The following is a 21,663-nucleotide window of genomic DNA, read 5'->3' as shown; positions in this document are numbered from 1 at the left end:
CATTCGGCTCTGGCCTCCCAGTGACCTTGGGGCTAAACTACAGTCAATCCCAAAGGCCTTGATAAAGTTTGTCTTTCTGTGCAGCCATGAGCTGCTTCCCACCAAAAGCAACATTCTGAACTGTGAGCTGCTGGAATTTTCTTACAAAGACACAAAGAAATCTGTTGGCATCTTATTCTCTTAACTTATCCCAGCTTGTCACTACCTGGGAAAGGTATGGTGTGGGTAGTTTGTGTGTGAGTCTTTTTATACCATGTTAGGTAGTAGCCCGTGAGCAGAAATGGACCCTAGATAAACTAGATTATATTTAAGAACAGTTTGACTTTAAACTGAAGGGAGAGTTAGGGAGTTTGGGGCAGACATGTACATACATACCACCACATAGCACAGGGAACGCTGATCAGTGTTATGTGGCAAGCTGGATGGGAGGGGAGTTTGGGGCAGAACGGATACATGCATATGCATGGTTGAGTCCCTTTCCTATCCACCTGAAACCATCACAGTGTTGTTAATCAGCTGTACTCCAATATAAAAGTTGTTTGTTTTTTTTTTAATGTGTTAAATCTGGCTTTTTCCTGTGCCTCATGAATACAAATTAATTATGCTGGCCCTTCTTTCAAATAATAGGCTATAGTTCAAGGAGTTAAAACTTTTAAAGTATAGTTCAGTGTGTTTACTCCAATTAATTCAGTAAGCACTTCCTGAACGCATATTATGGAGCAGATGGTACACTCAGAGCTAAGAATGCCAACACAGCCAGGGTAGAGAAGAACAGAGACTTTGCAGTCAGACTGGATTCAAATTCTGGCTCTGCTGTTTCGAACTTTGAGAACTGTAGGTTAAAAAGTTGAAACTTTTGGTGCCTCAGTTTCTTCATCTGTAAAGTGGAGCTAACAAGGCCTCATAAGGCGGCTATGAGGATTTATTAAGATGCAAGTAGGATGCATAAAAAAACAATATCTGGAATCTAGGAATTCTTTGCAAATGTTTGCTGGTATTAAATCTCAGATGCTACCCGCAGAGAAGACAGCCTAACTGGCAAATGGAGGCCCCATTTCCTGCCCCTCCAATAACCCAAAAAACTCTTTATCCTTTCAAGAACTATTATTAAAGTGACTAGTAGTTTAAATCACACTGTCTTCAAAATAGCATGTTCACATGCTACCAAAAATGTCAGAGAAAAGCTGATAGGGACAGGTTGCAAGAAGTATCTGAACATTCTTTAGGAAAGGAGAAACAAAACTTAATTTGCCTTTTATACCAAAGACTCATCATTCCCTAACCCCTCATTGCTTCTGACAGGCCCTACTTCATGGGCTCAGCCTGAAATCACTGACAACTCTCTCACTTTTGACCTAGAACAGAGAAATACTAATAATCTTAGCTAACTTTCATTAAAAACTTGGTGCCAAGAACTGTGTTAGCCCTTAATGCCATTTCATCATTCGATCAGCTCAGCCATACCATGAATGTGTTTCTGCGGGATGTTTGCATCACACAGCCATCCCCACCCTCCTCCACTTTGTGCCCTGCCCTGGGAGGTTGGTCTGAACAGATTATGTTGCCTCCTCTCATGGCCTCCAACTTCTAGTTGGGTTGGGACAATGAGGAGCCTCAGAAGAGCAGGAATCTGGAGACAGGAGGGAAAGTCAGTTTGCCCCCTGCCTTCCGTAAAGTCATTTCTGGTGGACTAAGGTCGTGACTTTTCTCAGAAACCTTTTTCAACAACCTCTTCCCCATTTTGGTTCCTGTTCCTTCTTTCTACTAACTTTCCTACTGGCTTAGGCGTGGCCTCAGCTCTGTACTACTAACCCGGGTTCCCTTATGAGCCAGGGTGGTTTCCAAAACCTTTCACACACCTGTAATTTCTCCTTTTGTGAACAAGGCCTGTTTGAATGATCCTCATCTGAATACAGCAGCACCTATTTCCTGTTGGGATCCTGATGCATAGCTATTATTAGACTCATTTTACAGAATGGTCTAGAGCGGTAAAGCAACTCATCCAAGCCTCACAGCTAGTCAGTGGCAGAACTGGATTTCATAACCAAACCTGTCTAAATCCAGAGCCCACTTTCATAACTGCTGCACTGCAGCAGGGGCAAATAGTTCTGGACAAGGCAGGTAAGCTGGGAAGCCTGGGAGATGCAGCCTGGAGTAACTCCTGATGGAAACACGCAGCGGCTGGAATTACACAGTACAGGCAGTTTGCTTATCAGCCAACCTCTTTATCACGCAGGGAGCTAAGGCACATGAATTTGGGATGAAAGATGAACATCCTCCTCGGGACTCCTCGACCTAGAATCACCCATTGATACTGGGCAGAAAACATCTCCTGGTGCAGAGAGGCTGGGAAGGGCTGTCAGATCTCACTTACATTCAAATTCTGGCTGGGAGTCCCACTCCAGGGCTCCTTTGGCCTTTCTTTAACCGTCCCAGATGAACCATGAAAGGCTTTCCAAGGGGCAGAGGCTTACTTAAAACAGCAACCAGACCAAGACAGGCAATAATTGAATCTTTATCCAAAAGGAAAAACAGGGCCTCTTTTGCCCTTGAACATCTGATTCATTCACTAGACCCCAGGAGAATGCACAGGGGGAACTCACTGAGGATGACACTTGCATCTAAGCAGGACAGCCCTCTGGGTGCTGGCTTCTGTTCTTCCACCTAGGGAAGCTCAAAGATCTTTATTCAGGGCTGCATCGCTGAGACTTCTTCTGCAGGGGGAGTGATTCATCATCGCAGACTTCAGATTAAATGGAGAGAATTTTTAAACTTAGATAGTTATGTATACACATTTCCATAAATTGTTTTATGATAAAATAAGATGTCTAATTCCTCTGCCTAAAGCAAAACAAACAAACAAACAAAAAAGTTTAAGCGAAGACTCTCAAGTATGTTTTCTAATAGAGATGTAGCAAATAAGAAATAAAGCTTCATTAACTCTTGCCCTCCTGCACTATGAAAAATTCCTATTGTTCTAAGCAGTCATTTGAAGACTATCTCCTGTTTTTCCTACTGCCCCCAGCTCTCTCTCATTCCTGGCACCATGAATGTGCCCTGGACAGTTTAAACTAGCTCCTGGCTCTGCAGCCCAGCCTTGAAGTTGGAGTCTTCTTGCAGTTTCTCATGGACCTCTGCACAGTTTCCCAGATTGAAGCTTTTCTCTTAATGGCTTGTCCACTACCTTCAGTGAGAAATCGCTGTTAGGGCCCAAGTATCTTTCATAAATTCCCATTCAGGACCAGTAGGGGAGATCAGACTAAGGAATGCAGAGAGAAAGGAGCATGAATTTTGAACTGGGTATATGTGAAGCCAGACTGTTTTCATATTCAAAGTCACAGCCCAGAGACTTCTCAGCAGTCCTGCTGATAAACACACCCTCATTACCAGCAAAGAATCCAAAGGAGAACTGAACACCCCCTTGAAGGCGAACCAGAGCGTGTTAACTACCAGTGGTGAAACCCGCAGGGCATCGACACAGTGAGCAGCAAGTTCCACCAATTAATGAAGTGCTTCTGAGCAGTTCTGTCTACAAGGTTTCTGAAAGAAGCCACGGCTGCACCAGCTAAGGCCCCTGGGAACTGGGAACAAACTCATTCTCTGGCAGCGGGGATGCGAGAAACCCAGCATCGCCATGGCTACCAGCAGAGCCTCTCTCAAAGCCTTTCAGGAATCTCTACTATTTGTGGAAACTGGGAGCATTCCCCAAAGGCCAGCATCCCTCTGCTCTCCAACACTTCCAGTGGTTGCCTCTCTTAACTGTCCCTCAATCCAGTTGAAAAGCAAGAGGGCGCCCGTACACTCCACTCATGCTTGGGACTCTTCCTTGGTGACACTCATCAGGAATGCCTCCATCAGACACCCTGCTGGAGAGGTGATCCCAGCATTTTCACTTTGCCAGAAGTCCTGTATATTCACAGATCCCGATCTGGAACCTCGGTAGCATGCTCTTAAATTCCTTACATGATTGGAGGGGAAAAATAGATCCTCATTGATGTGACCAATGTACCAGTTAAAGGACCCAAGCCTTTCTTTTGCTTTCTGTGTTGTTTTCCCAACGTAATTGCAAAGACAGGTGAGTGACAAATAATGTAATCTCTGTTGTATATTTGCCAGGAAAGCTTCCTACGGGGGCCAGCGTGGATGTTCATCTGCATTTTTTCAAAGAAAATAAGGAAAACATGTAGATTGGTTTAATAAGTTAATGTTTTGGAGAATAATAGAAATTGATTTTTCAATTAGCTTAAGTTCTTATTATAAATCCAGACTCTCCCAATCAACTAACAAAACAAATATTAAAAGAAACTATCCAAAAAAGAGAGTCTGTGAGGTCTTCTGTTCGGTGGTTCCTCCCAACACTGCACATCTATTTGTCTTTTCTGGTCAGTATATCTCCATTATTCCAGGAGGGATCTCAATTCACTTTTAGAATGATGTCTCTGAAAATTGCCCCTTCTGCAACCTCTGGCCAAATATGAGGCTCTGTTGGGAACCACCAGTGATCATATCTCAATTGCTTAACCCTGGGGTTTGCATCTGACCCACAGCAGGCCAAAGTTCTTCCCAGTGATTTTCAGAATACAGTTAAAGAGGAAACATCTGTTCCCTTTGGGTGGGAAGCTGAAGAAGGGATCCCTGGGTTCCAGATATGGACAAGTGCTTTGTGTAAAGGAATGAAGGTGACCTGCAGAGAAAGGCAAAGACATGGTAAGAAGACATTCTGGTCCTTGGTCTCGGGTGTATTTGGTGGATTGATACATAATGGGCCCCAATAAGCCACGCCTCCTGGGACACACAGCCTTGCACAGTCCCCGTCCACATTAACTTGGTCGGGTCTTGGCCAAGTGACTTGCTTTGGCCATAGGACATCAGCAAACGCAATGCAAGCACAGGCTTGGAAAGCACTTGCACAATGGGACCTACACTTTCTCTTGCTGCTTTCAGAACTTGGTCTTCCAGCCTGCTGGAGATAGATGACCCAGCCAATAGTCAGCAACAGTTGCCAGACATGAAAAGATCATCATAAACCATTTGGTCCCAGTCACGCCATGATGGAAGGTAAAAGAAAAGCCCAGGTGTCCCAGACACCCCAGCCATCTAGCTAAGGTCACAGCAGTAACACTACGCCCAGGTGACACCACATGGAGCAGAGATGAGTTTCCCAGATGAACCCAGCCCAAGTCACCAATCCACAGATTCATCATCAAGTAAAGATTTGTCTGAATTTAAACTAAAAGTCACTCGATTTTCAAGTGACTTGTTATGAAGACAAAGCTGACTCATACAGCCTTCTTGAAGGTACTCTATTCTTGCTTTTCTCATAAAGGCAATATATTCTCCAGTTTGTCCAATTTGCTGTGTAGGATTAAGTGCCTTCCTAATGGTCAATCACTCCTTTTCCTTTGACTACAAAATCTTCATTTTGTGTAGGGAGGCAATGTACCTAAGTAAACTACTCACTCTGTCCACTTCTCTTTCTGTAGATATCATCATATGACACAGTTGAAGCCTTAGAGAAGGATATGAACAATCAATGAGACAGACCATACCTTTTCCACTTTCTACCTTCTTTCATACTAGAACACAGATGTGATGACTGGGGTCTCAGCAGCCACTTTGATTAAAAAAAAAAAAAAAGAGTAAATGAGCCATGAGTGAAAAAAAAAGAGATGTCAGGCCTTATTGAGCTTCTAAAGCAATGCCAGTACCCATCTAACTCCAGAAGGGTTATTGTACAACAAAATCAGAAACTTGGTTCCAAGACACCTGTGTAAAGTGAGCTTCTATTGCACACAGCCAAATAAAATATTAAATGATTTAAGTTAGCAAAGTGGAGCCCACAGACCAGACCATCAGCATCTTCTGAGAACTTGTTAGAAATGCAAATTCCCAGGCCATAGCCCAAACCTACTGAATCCAAACCATGGGGGTGGGGTACTTTAACAAGCTTTTTAGGAGATTCTGATGTAGCTGGGGTCTGACAGCCACTACCTTAGGATAATTATTTGCCAGTTTCTTGTGGATAATTAAGCCCTGGCTCCTTTTCTTCCAGTCAGTGTTGGGAAGAGCCAAGGTTTGGAGTCAGAGTCCTTAATGTCATACTGTGACCCTGCCATATTATCTGTGACATCTTGGGCCAGTTGATCAACTCCTAACTCTTTGGGGTCCTAATTTCTGTACAGGTAAAATGGGATATCACTTGGTATGAGTCTTTAAAGGTTAAATGTGATGAGACCAGCAAAATGACTACTCACTGTTCTACTACATGCAGGTACTGAACAAAGTCAGCTAGTCCTTTTAAAGTCTGCATCTCAGTTATGTGGCCATGGAAACAAATGTCTGGTGTACACAGTCATCTTACCTTTAAAAAAAAAAATTCCCTAAATTCAGTTCAAATCTCCCAATACTCCTAGATATTCCAATTCAGCCAGATGTCAAGATGAAGAGTCTAGCTTATTTCTTACCTGATTTACTGGAATTTACTGACACTCATCACTCCCTAGTGGTTAATCTGGCCTTTCCTGGCTGAGGCTAGAGAAATTTACCTCCCTTAGAGAATTTCCATCCTCCTCACCTCCAAGGGTCTTCCATCAATCTGCTTCTCTACATTGAAACATAAACAGCCTCCAACCTATCATAAACGCTCCCAGAGTTAATCACATTCAGAAACAACCATTCACTCACAGGACTCAATTCAGAAACATCGGAGTGTAATATAGACATGGGAACATAGTCTGTTTTTTTGTTTGTTTGGTTTTTTTATTGTTTTGAATAAAGAACCCACATCCATAATTGAAAGGTTTAAATATTAAAAAAAGAAGGTAATGCAAAGTGATTCTCTTTTCACCTCTAGCCCTTAGGTTCCTACTCAGAGCCAACCATGCTCATAAGCTTTTTAGGTAAATTTACATAGTCTAAATGTGGAAAAATCATGGGAAAAAACATTGTGTGTGTGTGTGTCTATGTATCTCATCCTTCGTTTTCTACAAGAGGTAGTATACTATACACAGCTTGGACCAGGAATATGGAAAGCATGACTAATAAGACTAACAAGAAATCTTGATAATCTGCAAAGTTTGACTCAGGGGAAGCCTGATAATCTGAGTGGTATTTTCTGCAATATAAAGGAACCCTGTCCTGTCTGTGTGTCTCTGACTGCACGCAGTTGCTCTCCTGATGGCTGTGTCTGTGTGTGTGTGTGCTCATGCAGACATATATACATGCATATATGTCTCCTTTACTCTGCACACAGCTGTGGCTATACACATCTTCGGGGATCAACTTGGCCTCTATCACACTAGCCTGGGCACTCCTCAGTCCTGATTTCTGGTCCCTGGGTTGAACTGCCCTTGGAAGGCCTTGAGATGGTAACTGGCTCTCTGTTAATTTTTCTAATGTCCAAGTCTTGTGGCAACAACACAATTTCCTGGGGACTCACACTTGACACTGCTCGAGTTTTAAAGCCCCGTCTCCCTGCTGTCCACCTTCTTCTGCACTTCTCACACCCACCGGACAACCGTCCTGTGGGGTCTTAGTCCATTCCTCCTGCAGATTAACAAATGTGAAGAAACCAACAAAATTCTGTAAAGCAATTATCTTTCAGTGTAAAAAATAAATATTTGTTTTAAAAAATACTGATTTCTGTCCCCCCACAAAAAAAAACAAACCAAAAAAAGAAAAAAAAAGGGCAGGGGGGAACATGGGGCCCAGGCCTAGGCTCAGGGAAATTCCCAAAGGAACACAACCCAGAGGACCTGGGATGGTGTCTCTAGAATCAGCTTGGACAAAGCGGGGTTGGATGTCTACATTAGTGGATTTGAATCCTGGCTTCATTACATGAAAGCTGTGTTTTCTTGGCTCTGGAGGCTCAGCTTCAATATCTGAAAAGTGGGATAATAATAATTACATATAGATTGATTAGAATTATTTTTTAAAAGACAGAACACCAAATAGTAAATATTATATGCTGTTGTTGTTTAGTCGCTCAGTCGTGTCCAACTCTTTGTGACCCCATGGACTGTAGCCCGCCAGTCTCCTCTGTCCATGGGATTTCCCAGGCAAGAATACTGGAGAGGGTAGCCATTTCCTTCTCCAGCAGCTCTTCCCCATCCAGGAATCAAACCCAAGTCTTCTGTATTCACAAGCAGATTCTTTACCACTGAGCCACCTGGGAAGCCCAAATATTATAGGAGAATGATAATTTTTCCAAAATTTTAAGTTACATTCCTGTATTTCTTAAAGAGATTCACCCTCAGAGCTCTGGCTTTCTTTCTTTTTCTGTAAACTTTACTAGCACATGTAGAAAGCTTACACATAAGGGATACAGAGATGATCAAGACACTGCCTTTGTCCTCTAGAGGCAGAAGATGTGGTGGAGACAGCCAGCCAGTTCCTACGGGTCAGTGTAGGCTTCCTTCTCTGGAGGTGAAATGAAAAACTGGAAACTTGAGAGCATTTATCTACCTGCTGTTGACAAAATAAAAGGCAGAGGTGGGTCTAGGGTGGGTATGACTGCTGGACCAAGGTCAAGAGTGGAAACACAGGTTTCCTGGCATATTTCCTCAATCAGGCCCAGGCTCACAGGGTCACTTGATTCCCCACCCAGTTCCTCTCCAGGATTTTTCAAATACTCTAGCCTCTGCCACAGGTGCTTCCATTTCTGAGCTTCTAGCTGAGCAGGGACAGAGGATTCACCCTCCTCTGCACCCAGGCATGTCCTTCCACCGTTCACATGCGGGACCCGATGTGACCTCCAGATGAAGTGTCCTAAAACAAGCCTCTGAGGATAACCTGTCAGGCACACAATTCAGCAACAGGGCAGGGAATCTTTCCTGGCTTCCACAGATAGGGACTTCCATCACAGCATGAGATTTGTTTACCCTTATCTTGGCACACAAGAACAAGTGATGCTACACCTATTATAAACCCAGCATTCCTGCATCTGTGGGTAGGTTTCTGTGTAAATCTTCAGGAAACACTGAGTGTTCACTTGTGTTTGCTGCCTCTTCCTAGCTCCAGGCTCACAGAAGCGTCCATCTTACTAGAGGACACACTGGCTTTTATCTGTAGAATGAACAAAAGACAAAAGATGGGAGCAACCAGCATCCCTGCTGTCACAGAAACCCCACCACCCAGGGCATGTCTCCTCTCTCAGCTGAACTGCCCCTCCCCTCTTGACTAGGGCCTGAAATATCCACCAGGCCCTAGTGAGCTCTGTCCTCAACAGCTTGGAACAGCAGAACTCATCGGCTTTCACCCCGTGACTCCTGTAGACTCACCCTGTTCAGGACGGTTAGTACCAATAGATGATGCTGAGCGGGGTGAGGAAACTGTCCAAGTGGGCCCAAGTAGCATCAATAGGCCCAAGCCAAAAGACCCGGATGAGGAAGTGGGTGGGGAAACCCTCCATAAGGGCCCACAACTGATTAAACATCAAACATCCAAGTAAATGTCTTTAGCCTGAGTGTGTCTGTCTCAAAGACAACAAGATGGCCTAAGAAAAAAAGAAATGTATTTTAAAAAATCATTAGCAATAACAACAGTAGCTTTGGCATCCTTACCTTATAGAGTGCTAGGCTCCACTGGGCACTCTCTCATTTGCCCTTTACCTGCCAGGCCCATTACCTTGCAGAGTTTACAACAGCCCAGAGAGGGGTGTACTGTTAAAACTAGGGAATGGAAGCACAGAGCTGTTAAGTAATTTGCCCGAGGTCACATAGATATGAGAGATAAAGATCTCAATTAGAACACTTCTAATTCTAGTGGTCAGACTTCTGAGTCTTTGTTCTAAATCACTACTTCCCAAGACTTAATACTCACCAGCATCACCTGTTGTTGTTGTTGTTGTTGTTTAGACGCCAAGTTGTGTCCGACTCTTTGCAGCCCCATGGACTATATTCTGCCAGGTTCCTCTGTCCATGGAATTTCCCCTGAAAAAATACTGGAGTGGTGATCTTGTTGAAATGCAGATCCTGGTTCAGCCAATCAGGGCAGGGTTGGGGAGGGCTTGAGATCCCACATTTCCCAGCATGCTCAGCTCCCAGGTGAGGCCCATACTGCCTATTGGTAACCACTATTGGAGAAGCAAAGGTCGGTCTGACCTAGCCCTGCAAAGGGAAAATGTGAGTACCTCTGTAGATCCACCAACTGCTGTCCACAGAGAAAGGAGAACAGAAATCGAGACTGAGCTGGTAGAAATTTTATAACTATTTGACTTTTATTTTATGTATGCTAAAGCTAATACTTATTTTACAAATTGGTCTTAAAGGTCATTTTATTATGTTCTTACTTCATTCTTCTAATGATTTATATCTATGTTATTTTACAAAGGTGTCAGTTCACAAAAAGCCGTAAGTTATAAAACAAACAACCTGGCCCTTTTTTTTTTTTTTTTTTTGGCAGATTATTTAAAAATTGCATCTCTAAACTACTACACTGTCCTTGGGAGTCTAGGACCAGGGTGCTTGTGGGTCTGTGTGTGTGTATGTCTCTGGGTGTGGGTAGAGGTACCTGTGCATATCTGTCTGACCCACCTCAATTCTCATTTCATGTAGTTTCCTTTTCCTTATGGTTTTAAGGTCATTTCTTTCTATATAGCTTCATATGCAGATGGAGACTACCATCCATAAAACTCCTCAAGTAACGTGGATTCTAGTTTGCACTTTGCTAGTTTTGGAACCTTGGCCAAGTCACTCAACCGCTCTGTGGCTTATCTGTAGGGTAAATAGCAACCCACTCCAGTATTCTTCCCTGGAAAATACCATGGACAGAGGAGCCTAGGGGGCTACCATTCATGGGGCCACCAGAGTTGGACACAACTGAATACCCACAGCACAAAGCCCACTCACTGCGTGGCAGGGATACAATGATATAAAGCATATAAAGTGCTTAGCATAACATCTGGAACCATCTCTAGTGATTAATCGAACAGATACAATTATTATTGGGGAAAAAAAAAACAAACAGCAATAAATAAGTTCGTATTAGACATTCATCGACTTATTAGCATTTTTGAGGAAATGCCTTGATACTCTGCTAAGCACAGGGAAAGCAAGATGCTTCTCTCAACAAAATTAAATTAAAATTTCTTCTTCAACTTAAAACAGTTAAGGGCCCCATTTCTCACAAAAGTCAACTACAGTGAAATTTTAATCCAAACCGTTTCGCAGAATAGTGCCCCAAGGCACTGCAAGATGTCTGATCATCAAGCAAAAATGTAATTATTTTCTTTCTGCTCCAGAAACTTAGGCAGGTGAGTGAACTAACACAGTTTAGAAAGATTTTCACTAACAAGGCCTGAAACAAGGAGGTTTTATTTAACCTTCAGTTAAGCAGAAATCCGGTTAACTAGAGATTGTCAAGGTGGGAGGGTTCCTGGTCGATGATTTTAGATTCTGCCTGTAAGTCATTTACATAATAACTCAGGAGGCAGAAGGCCGTGGGGCTTGAGGATGAGGAAGGAAAAGGACTGAGAGACTGAGGTCGGTATTGATAAGTGTTGATCTAGTCCTTCACCATGGGGACGGAAATTTGTAAATTGCTAGGTGAGAGAAAAATTCCCCTGGTGGGAAAGAAATCTTTTTGACCTTGCCAAAATGGCAGACATCATGCTCAGGTTAATGTCGTGTATAAGCGCCTGCAGGGATGTAGTGATTCAGTACAACAGGCTGAAATCCAATTTATTTATCTTAGTTGGCACATCCCCAAAGCTCTAATGACTCAGACCCTCCCATGGTAGTACATTCATTTGTCAAATTAGTCAGGGTCCCGAGGTTGTTTTTTTCCCCTCTCCCTGGGCCATCTTTATATGGAAAGTTCAGGCTCCTTTTCCTAGTGGGGCCATCTTCCATCAGTTTATTTCTACAATCAGTATGCATGTGCTAAATTCTCAGAAACCTGTCTGAAACCCTTGGACGTAACTGCTCTGGGGGAATCATGGCCCAGTTAAAGGAGGAGGAAGAGGAAAAGGAAAAACTGAGTTAATGCTGCATTTTGCTTCAAATTGTGTGTGTCGATGGGACACACAGTGGTTGGAGTGCAAAGAGGACATGTCTAGTGGGGCTTGGATACAGACATGCCTGGGTCCATATTTGTAACCAAGTGGGACCTTACAGGGCCTTCCCAGGACAGGGCTTCCCCCATATCCTCCATTAACTCCTCTCTTGAGTACCTTGATAATAATAGTGTGTATGTGTGTGTGCTCAATCATCTTTCTTCAACTCTTTGCGACTCTGTGGACTACAGTAGCCCACCAGGCTCCCCTGTCTAGAGAATTTTCCAGGCATGAATACTGGAGTGGGTTGCCATTTCCTATCCTGAAAGATGATGCTGTGAAAGTGCTGCACTCAATATGCCAACAAATTTGGAAAACTCAGCAGTGGCCACAGGACTGGAAAAGGTCAGTTTTCATTCCAATCCCAAAGAAAGGCAATGCCAAAGAATGCTCAAACTACTGCACAATTGCACTCATCTCACATGCTAGTAGAGTAATGCTTAAAATTCTCCAAGCCAGCCTTCAGCAATATGTGAACCGTGAACTTCCTGATGTTCAAGCTGGTTTTAGAAAAGGCAGAGGAACCAGAGATCAAATTGCCAACATCCTCTGGATCATGGAAAAAGAAAGAGAGTTCCAGAAAAACATTTATTTCTGCTTTATTGATTATGCCAAAGCCTTTGACTGTGTGGATCACAATAAACTGTGGAAAATTCTGAAAGAGATGGGAATACCAGACCACCTGATCTGCCTCTTGAGAAATTTGTATGCAGGTCAGGAAGCAACAGTTAGAACTGGACACAGAACAACAGACTGGTTCCAAATAGGAAAAGGAGTACATCAAGGCTGTATATTGTCACCCTGTTTATTTAACTTATATGCAGAGTACATCATGAGAAACGCTGGACTGGAAGAAGTACAAGCTGGAATCAAGATTGCTGGGAGAAATATCAATAACCTCAGATATGCAGATGACACCACCCTTATGGCAGAAAGTGAAGAGGAACTAAAAAGCCTCTTGATGAAGGTGAAAGCGGAGAGTGAAAAAGTTGGCTTAAAGCTCAACATTCAGAAAACGAAGATCATGGCATCTAGTCCCATCACTTCATGGGAAATAGATGGGGAAACAGTGGAAACAGTGTCAGACTTTATTTTTCTGGGCTCCAAAATCACTGCAGATGGTGACTGAAGCCATGAAATTAAAAGACGCTTACTCCTTGGAAGGAACGTTATGACCAACCTAGATAGCATATTCAAAAGCAGAGACATTACTTTGCCAACAAAGTTTTATCTAGTCAAGGCTATGGTTTTTCCTGTGGTCATGTATGGATGTGAGAGTTGGACTGTAAAGAAGGCTGAGTGCCGAAGAATTGATGCTTTTGAACTGTGGTGTTGGAGAAGACTCTTGAGAGTCCCTTGGACTGCAAGGAGATCCAACCAGTCCATTCTGAAGATCAGCCCTGGGATTTCTTTGGAAGGAATGATGCTAAAGCTGAAACTCCAGTACTTTGGCCACCTCATGCGAAGAGTTGACTCATTGGAAAAGACTCTGATGCTAGGAGGGATTGGGGGCAGGAGGAGAAGGGGATGACAGAGGATGAGATGGCTGGATGGCATCACTGACTCAATGGATGTGAGTCTGAGTGAACTCCAGGAGTTGGTGATGGACAGGGAGGCCTGGCGTGCTGCGATTCATGGGGTCGCAAAGAGTCAGACAGGACTGAGTGACTGATCTGATCTGATCTGATCTGACCCCAGGGGATCTTCCTGACCCAGGGATCAAAACTGAATTCTTTACCACTGCACCACCTGGGAAACCCTGATAATAATAGTATTTGATGCAAATTTCCTTAGTTGTTTTGCACATTTTAAAACCCCCCACCAAATGGAAGATGTTAACTACTTGATAGCTCCAGGCCTCCTGTAGCCTAAGGACTGATAAAGTTCACCTCTGTGACACCACCCCGTTTCCTTATTGGCCAATCAGAGAATTGTGTACAATCTTTTCTGGTACCCTGTGACCATCCACCCCTCACCTGGCTTTTGAAGATGCTTTGCCAAAACCCTTTGGGGGAGCTGGAGGCTTCTTAGGATATGAGCCATCTCCTTGCCTGGCCCTGCAATAAAACTTCCTCTGCTCCAATTTCAGTCGTTTTGGTTTGTTTGAGCTCTTTGTGCAGCAGACATATGAATTTGCATTAACATATCCAGTTGAATGACTTGCCAGCTCTGTGATAGGCACAAGTCACCTCTGACATTTCACCTTCCCCAGCTCTAAAATGGGAGTTAGGGTGATAATAGAACCCACCCTCTGAAGTTGTGAGGAATGTTGACCAGGTAATGATTACAAGTAGTTAGCACAGTATCTGGCACAGAATAAATCCCCCTGCCATCTCGGAGAATAGGACCTCATCTTTTTGCTAGTTCATAATGAAGAGTGACAGAATATACTACCCTCAAAGAGGCCACTTTGGTACAAGGATTATTTTGAATTGAAGGCAGTCAAATAACTCATTTAGTCAACTGGAATCAACCCCTCATGGAATGAACTTTAGCAGATTCTTTTCTTTGTTCTCTTTAATTGGCCCTTATTGCTTTCCTCTTCCTCTTCTTTTTTTTTTTAATTTATCTTCCTTGACCCACTTTACTCCATCAAGCTTCCTCCTGGTTCTACTTAACACCTTAGTTTTGCAAACCTGAGCACATCCCTGAAACTCAAAACCACTTTTTGAAGAAATATTTCTCTTGACACATACAGGATGACAGTATCAGGCAAATCCAAAGAAGGATTCATTTATTCAGTACATATTTGTTAAGCCTTTACTGTGTGCAGGACATGACATTGGACACTGAGGGTGTGACACTGACATGTCAAAGTCTGGGTTCCTGGAGAAACAGGGAATGATGAGCAAATAAGCAAATAGCATCACTACTGTGATGGGCTTCCCAGGTGGCTGAAGAACCCACCTGCCAATGCAGGAGACACAAGAGACAGGGGTTTGATCCCTGGGTCAGGAGGATCCTCTGGAGGAGGAAATGGCAACCCACTCCAGTATTCTTGCCTGGGAAATCCCATGGACAGAGGAGGCTGGAGGGCTACAGTCCACAGGGTCACACAGAGTTGGGCACGACTGGGCGACTAAGCACTCTCTATTGGTATTCTAATAGGCATTTTAGGAAACAAGAAGAGGCCAAAGTGAGGTGGGTAGCAGGCTGGTTAGCAAAGCTCTCTCTAAAGGAGGGGTTCCCAAGCTCTAGGATCTAATGTCTGATGATCTGAGATGGAGCTGACGTGATAGTAATAATAAAGTGCACAATAAATGTAATGTGCTTGAATCATTCTGAAACCATCCCCACCCCAAACTCCGGTCCGTGGAAAAATGTTTTTTCACGAAACTGGTCCCCAGTGCTAAAAAGGCTGGGTACCACTTAATTGACTTAATTGGAAGCAGAAAGAATGAGAGAAATTTAGCTTTGTGAAGAGTGAGATAAACCAAGGACTGGAGTGGCTGAGACATAGAGGGTGATTGGGAAACTGGCAGAAAATAAGGCCAGATGGATGACGAAAAGTCAGACTTGTGAATGAATGCAAAGGCAATGGCTTCATCACCCACAGATGGGACCAAGAGAAGTGTGGAGTATGAAGAGAGGGGAACTCAGCCATATGCGTTGCTATCTTGGGCAAGGTGGGTAGTGGGAGGTTACCCTCCACTCCAAGGCACTGTCCTGTACCTGAATCTTGGCTCTGCAAATCACTAGCGGTGTTGCCATCAACAAGATGCTTGAATAGACTATTCCTCTGCTTTTGATTCTGTAAAATGTTGCTCTTACAACCATTGAACTTCATCTTCTTCAGCATTAGTGGTTGGGGCACAGACTTGGATTACTGTAATGTTCAATGGTTTGCCTTGGAAACAAACTGAGATCATTCTGCTGTTTTTGAGGCTGCACCCAAGTACTGCATTTTGCACTCTTTCGTTGACTCTGAGGGCTACTCCATTTCTTCAAAGGGATTCTTGCCCAGAGTAGTAGATATAATGTCATCTGAATTAAATTTGCCCATTCTTGTCCATTTTAGTTCAGTGATTCTTAAAATACCAATGATTCCTAAAATGCCTACCTCATAGGTGAGGATTAGATAAGTGAATGCATATAAAGCTATTAGGGTGGTGCTAGATACAGTAATGGAGAAGGCAATGGCACCCCACTCCAGCACTCTTGCCTGGAAAATCCCATGGACAGAGGAGCCTGGTAGGCTGCAGTCCCTGGGGTTGCTAAGAGTCAGACATGACTGAGCGACTTCACTTTCACTTTTCCCTTTCATGCATTGGAGAAGGAAATGGCAACCCACTCCAGTGTTCTTGCCTGGAGAATCCCAGGGACGGGGGAGCCTGGTGGGCTGCCATCTATGGGGTCGCACAGAGTCAGACACGACTGAAGTGACTTAGCAGCAGCAGCAGCAGCAGCAGATACAGTAAGCACTCTAAATATTAGCTAGTTCTGTCCTGTTTGTTTATAACACCCCCGTGAATTCTCTGACCTTGAGGCTAGTTCCTCCAGCATGAAGGTTCAGAAACCCCAAAATATATAAAATACTAAAAGGTGATAAGTGAGTTGAATAAGTGAGAAAGAAAGGGAGCAGGAAAGGGGGAAAAGGGTATTGTGGATGAAAAATGTCTCCTGCCATATCAGTAAACAAACGGACATTGCAGAGATCAAGCCATCAGCCACTGCAGCTGCTCTGCTCAGCACCCTGAGGGGATTCAGGAAGGAAAACAAAAAACAAACAAACAAACAAAAAAGGGATATTGTCCCTACATAGTTAAGGTGCATATTAAAGGAAGGATCTCAATGAGCCCAGGCACTTGCATCTTCCCGTAAATAGAAAAGTGTGAAATTCATTAACTTGAGATATTCCGTTTTTCTTTAATTAACAGTAATCTTTTGGTTTTTGACTACCTAAGTTTTGTTGCAAAAGTTCCTATCTAGCTTGGCTCCATTTCTGTCATTTTTGTAACCGTCCCTCAGAGCTACATGAGAGGTTGCCTCCCGGGCTTAAGTCCTCAGCAAGTCTGCGGAATAAAACCTAATTCTCAACTTTTGGGTTGTACCTTTTTTATTTTTTTTCCCCCAAGCGACAGTATATATAAAAGGACATTTGAAATTTTAAATAGGGCTGTCAGGGACAGCTCACCAAGAAGCTAACATCCGAGTCAAGACTGAAGAGCATGCCATGAAGTGTTCTGAGGGAAGACTGTTCCAGGCAGAAGGAACAGCGTATGCTGAGGACATGGGGGGAAAGCATGCCAGCCACCGGGGAAGAACAGCAAGGGGACAGTGTGTCTGCAAGTGTGAGCGAGGGGGCATCAGAGAGGTAATGAGGGAGGCAGGCAGGGCTGTGGGGCTATTTTAGGGACTCAAACCAAGCAAGACCCTGTGGGGCTCCTGGGCACAAAAACCTTTCTGTGTCCCCCATTTCTTTGATTACAGGAAATAGGCTTCATTCAGCCTCCATGCTCTTCACTGAGTTCCAATGGGAAGATTCAAGCAGAAGTTAATTAAGGAAAAGAGGAGATGCAGAAGCAAGGGAAGAACCAGTGGTCAAGAGAAACAACGGGGAAGGGTCCTCATTCTCCATCAAGGGATGCACACATCTTTGAGCTGTTATGGAGACACTGAAATGACAGTGTGCTGTCCGCAAGCGCACAGAACCCAGACTGGTTGGAACTAGAAGGTTGATGATGTTGACTCTCACTTACCTCCACCCCACCAATCAGAAGACTGTCCACCAGCTGATCATGTGCTCTCTGAACCATTGCTATAAAACTCCTTGCTACCCTGGGCGTTAGTCTGCCATGGTCCCCTTTGCTTGGCAAAGCAATAAAGCCATTCTTTTCTCAGTTCAGTTCAGTTCAGTCACTCAGTCGTGTCCGACTCTTTGCAACCCCATGAATCACAGCACGCCAGGCCTCCCTGTCCATCACCAACTCCTGGAGTTCACTCAGACTTACATCCATCAAGTCAGTGATGCCATCCAGCCATCTCATCCTCTGTCGTCCTCTTCTCCTCCTGCCCCCAATCCCTCCCAGCATCAGAGTTTTTCCAATGAGTCAACTCTTCGCATGAGGTGGCCAAAGTACTGGAGTTTCAGCTTTAGCATCAGTCCTTCCAAAGAAATCCCAGGGCTGATCTCCTTCAGAATGGACTGGTTGGATTTCCTTGCAGTCCAAGGGGCTCTCAAGAGTCTTCTCCAACACCACAGTTCAACAGCATCAATTCTTTGGCACTCAGCTTTCTTCACAGTCCAACTCTTGCATCCATACATGACCACTGGAAAAACCATAGCCTTGACTAGACGGACCTTTGTTGGCAAAGTAATGTCTCTGCTTTTCAATATGCTATCTAGGTTGGTCATAACGTTCCTTCCAAGGAGTAAGCGTTTTTTAATTTCATGGCTTCAGTCACCATCTGCAGTGATTTTGGAGCCCAAAAAAATAAAGTCTGACACTGTTTCCACTGTTTCCCCATCTATTTCCCATGAAGTGATGGGACCAGATGCCACGATCTTAGTTTTCTGAATGTTGAGCTTTAAGCCAACTTTTTCACTCTCCACTTTCACTATCATCAAGAGGCTTTTTAGTTCCTCTTCACTTTCTGCCATAAGGGTGGTATCATCTGCATATCTGAGGTTATTGATATTTCTCCCAGCAATCTTGATTCCAGCTTGTGCTTCTTCCAGTCCAGCGTTTCTCATGATGTACTCTGCATATAAGTTAAATAAACAGGGTGACAATATACAGCCTTGACGTACTCCTTTTCCTATTTGGAACCAGTCTGTTGTTCCATGTCTTTTCTGTTGTTCCATTCTTTTCTACTTCACCCCAAACCTGTCTCTGAGATTTAACTGGGTATTAAGAGTACAGAGGCCAGGTTCAGGTTTAGGACTTTGGCTTTCCTCCAAGGGAAATGGGGAGCCATGAGAGAGTTTTAAGCAGAAGAGTGACATAGCTAAGTTCCCAGTCTCACAGGATTGCTGGCGGCTGCTATGTTGTGAACAGACTATGGGGAGGTCAGTCCTCAATGGGAATCCCTTGGCCCCAGGCCTAGAAGTGATTTGAGGAAAGTAGACAGAAACAGACTAACCAGATTCGGTGAGCCCAACATCCCAATTACTGGGTGGGGTGGTCTCTTTAGACGGTCCTGCAGAAAACTGTGCTGAACAAATACTGTCTTCCTCTCTTCTTGAGGCTCTTCTTCCCTGGAAGCATGTGCTGTGCTGAGTTGCTCATTCTCAGTTGTGCCTGACTCTTTGTGACCCCACGGACTGTAGTCTGCCAGGCACCTCTGTCCATGGGGGTTTTCCAGGCAAGAATACTGGAGTGGGTTGCCATGCCCTCCTCCAGGGGATCTTCCTAACCTAGGGATTGAACCCAGGTCTCCCGCATTGCAGGCAGATTCTTTACTATCTGAGCCACCTGAAAAATGGCCGAAGAGAGGAAAGAAGGTGGGGTTTACTCTGCTGAAGCTTCTCTTGTTATTGACAGCCTTGTCTCTTCTCTGAATAGCTCATCCTTTCCTTCTTGCACAGGAAGTGCAAAATAAGATTCTTAGAATTTAGATTTTTTTTAAAATTCCCTACATTTGGATTTGCAGATATGCCAATATTTGGATTTGTAGAGCTGTAATTTAAGCTGTTCTCTCCCCTGGAACTGCCTGGTTGAAATGCATCTTTCATGAGGCTTCTGCAGGAGCCCAGCTACAAGCTCAGACTCCTGAGCACAAATCAAACTCCGGTTCAACATCAACCATATGATATCAGGGGCATCCTAAAACAGCCAGCTTCCAGGAGGGACAAGCCTTGGTATTTTTCCAACTGGTGAACTCTCTTCCAGGAAAGGGTTAAAAGCTTTCTCACCATTTAGGCACAGGATTAATGCAGAGAGAGCTGATGGTTTGGGGTGGGTGACAGTCCCTGACCCCTTCTCAAGGCATCTCCTCTACACCCTAACCCACAGGGCAGACTAGCTCTGACCCAGCCTGCTAGAGACAGCCTGTCCTGGGGATACAAAGGGGGAAAGGCAATAAAATGCAGAAGTCAAGATAAAGGATGACACTCAGCAGCCTCTGTACTCCCTTCTTTAAAGATGGAGGAATCATGCAGCCAATGCGCAAAACTCTTTCTGCAGGTTTTAAAGTCTAAGTCAGGCAGGCTGGGGGGCCAGGGGTGAAGAAAGAGGGAGCGGCTGCAGGCCAGTCCTCTTAAAGGGAAGACAGGCCCTGCCCTCACTCTTGGAAAGAATCCAAGTAAGAAAAACAAGAAAAATAATGAATGCCTAAAGTAGATTGTCACATTTATTGTCTCTTTTATAGGATGCCCCAGTTTGCATAGCTGCTGTATGTATAACCTTGTTGGGGATGGCGGCCCTTAGAGTGAGGTCTGGACTAAAACACCTGACTCTCCTTTCCCCCCTCTTCCTTCCTTGATCCCCCTCAGCAACATTTCTGCCTCCCCTCTGGGGCAGAGAAAGCAATGACTAGGATAGGGAACACTAAGGTAGAGCAGCCAAGCGGCCCAGTTTGCTGAGAATGTGGGGCTTTCAGTGCTAAACCAGGACAAACTAGGAAAGTTGGTCACTCTACACCTGGAAGATACGTCAGCCCCCCTGGTCCTCAGACTGGCCAGCATCTCGATGAACAACACATACGCTCGTCGTCCTCCTTAAGCAACTTGGTGTGGTGTGAAAACTATGGGCTTGAAGCCAGCCAGATTTGGATTTGTATCCAGCTTCTCCCACTCACAATCCATAGTATTCCTAGCCATGGGTCTTTGTATTTCTATCTTCTGTGCTGTGTGTGCTCAGTTGTGTACGCCTCTGCGACCCCATGGACTGTAGCCCACCAGGCTCATCTGTCCAAGGGATTTTCCAGGCATGAATACTGGAGTGGGTTGCCATTTCCTTCTTCAGGGAGTCTTCCCAACCCAAGGATCCAATTTGTGTCTCTTGGTCTCCTGCATTGGCAGGTGGATTCTTTACCACTAGTGCCACCTGGGAAGCCCCTTCATTGACTTGCTATCTGTAAAAGGACAGGATTGGTAAAAAGCAGCATTGGTATGGAGATTTAGTACTGGTACTGGAGATGTGGGCTTCCCTGGTGGCTCTGCCTTCTATGAGGGAGACCTGGGTTTGCTCCCTGGGTTGGGAAGATCCCCTAGAGGAGGGCATGGCAACCTACTCCAGTATTCTTGCCTGGAGAATCCCCGTGGACAGAGGAGCCTGGTGGGCTACAGTCCATGGGGTCACAAAGAGTCAGACACAACTGAGCGACTAAACACACACTGGAGATTTAGTAAGTTGACACCCATAACAAATGCTTATCTATCCTTTGGCTCCCCATATTAAAATCATCTGGCCCTAACATGCCTCTAATCTAGGGTTTGGTGGCTTTAAATAACATGTGGCACCTATATGGCCTTTAGGATTTTCCAGACACTTCCACATACACTGTCTACATAAGGATTCCCAACTGAGGGAAAACAGTAACATGAGTTCCACTTTAGAGACTGGTAGAGGAGGCTGAGAGCAGGTTGACTAGCAAATAGCACGTCAACCCAGGTCATATGTTTTTACTCTGCTACCACTCACCTCCTATGTCTCAACAAAACCCCAGCA

General features: G+C 44.4%; 1 long non-coding RNA gene across 1 annotated transcript in view; it reads right to left on the bottom strand.

The window, feature by feature from the left end:
- LOC138990713 (uncharacterized) overlaps positions 1 to 5,564 on the bottom strand; it is a 99,890-nt gene extending 94,326 nt beyond the window's left edge. The window contains exon 1 of the long non-coding RNA XR_011466800.1: positions 5,550 to 5,564. This is a non-coding gene — a long non-coding RNA (uncharacterized lncRNA). The remainder of the gene's footprint in view (positions 1 to 5,549) is intronic.
- Positions 5,565 to 21,663: the final 16,099 nt, after the last annotated feature.

Source organism: Bos mutus, chromosome 14 (genome assembly GCF_027580195.1).
Source record: "Bos mutus isolate GX-2022 chromosome 14, NWIPB_WYAK_1.1, whole genome shotgun sequence".
Taxonomy (NCBI): Eukaryota; Metazoa; Chordata; class Mammalia; order Artiodactyla; family Bovidae; genus Bos; species Bos mutus.
The sequence above is the reverse complement of the archived record's forward strand: the minus strand, read 5'-3'. Positions and strand labels throughout refer to the sequence as shown.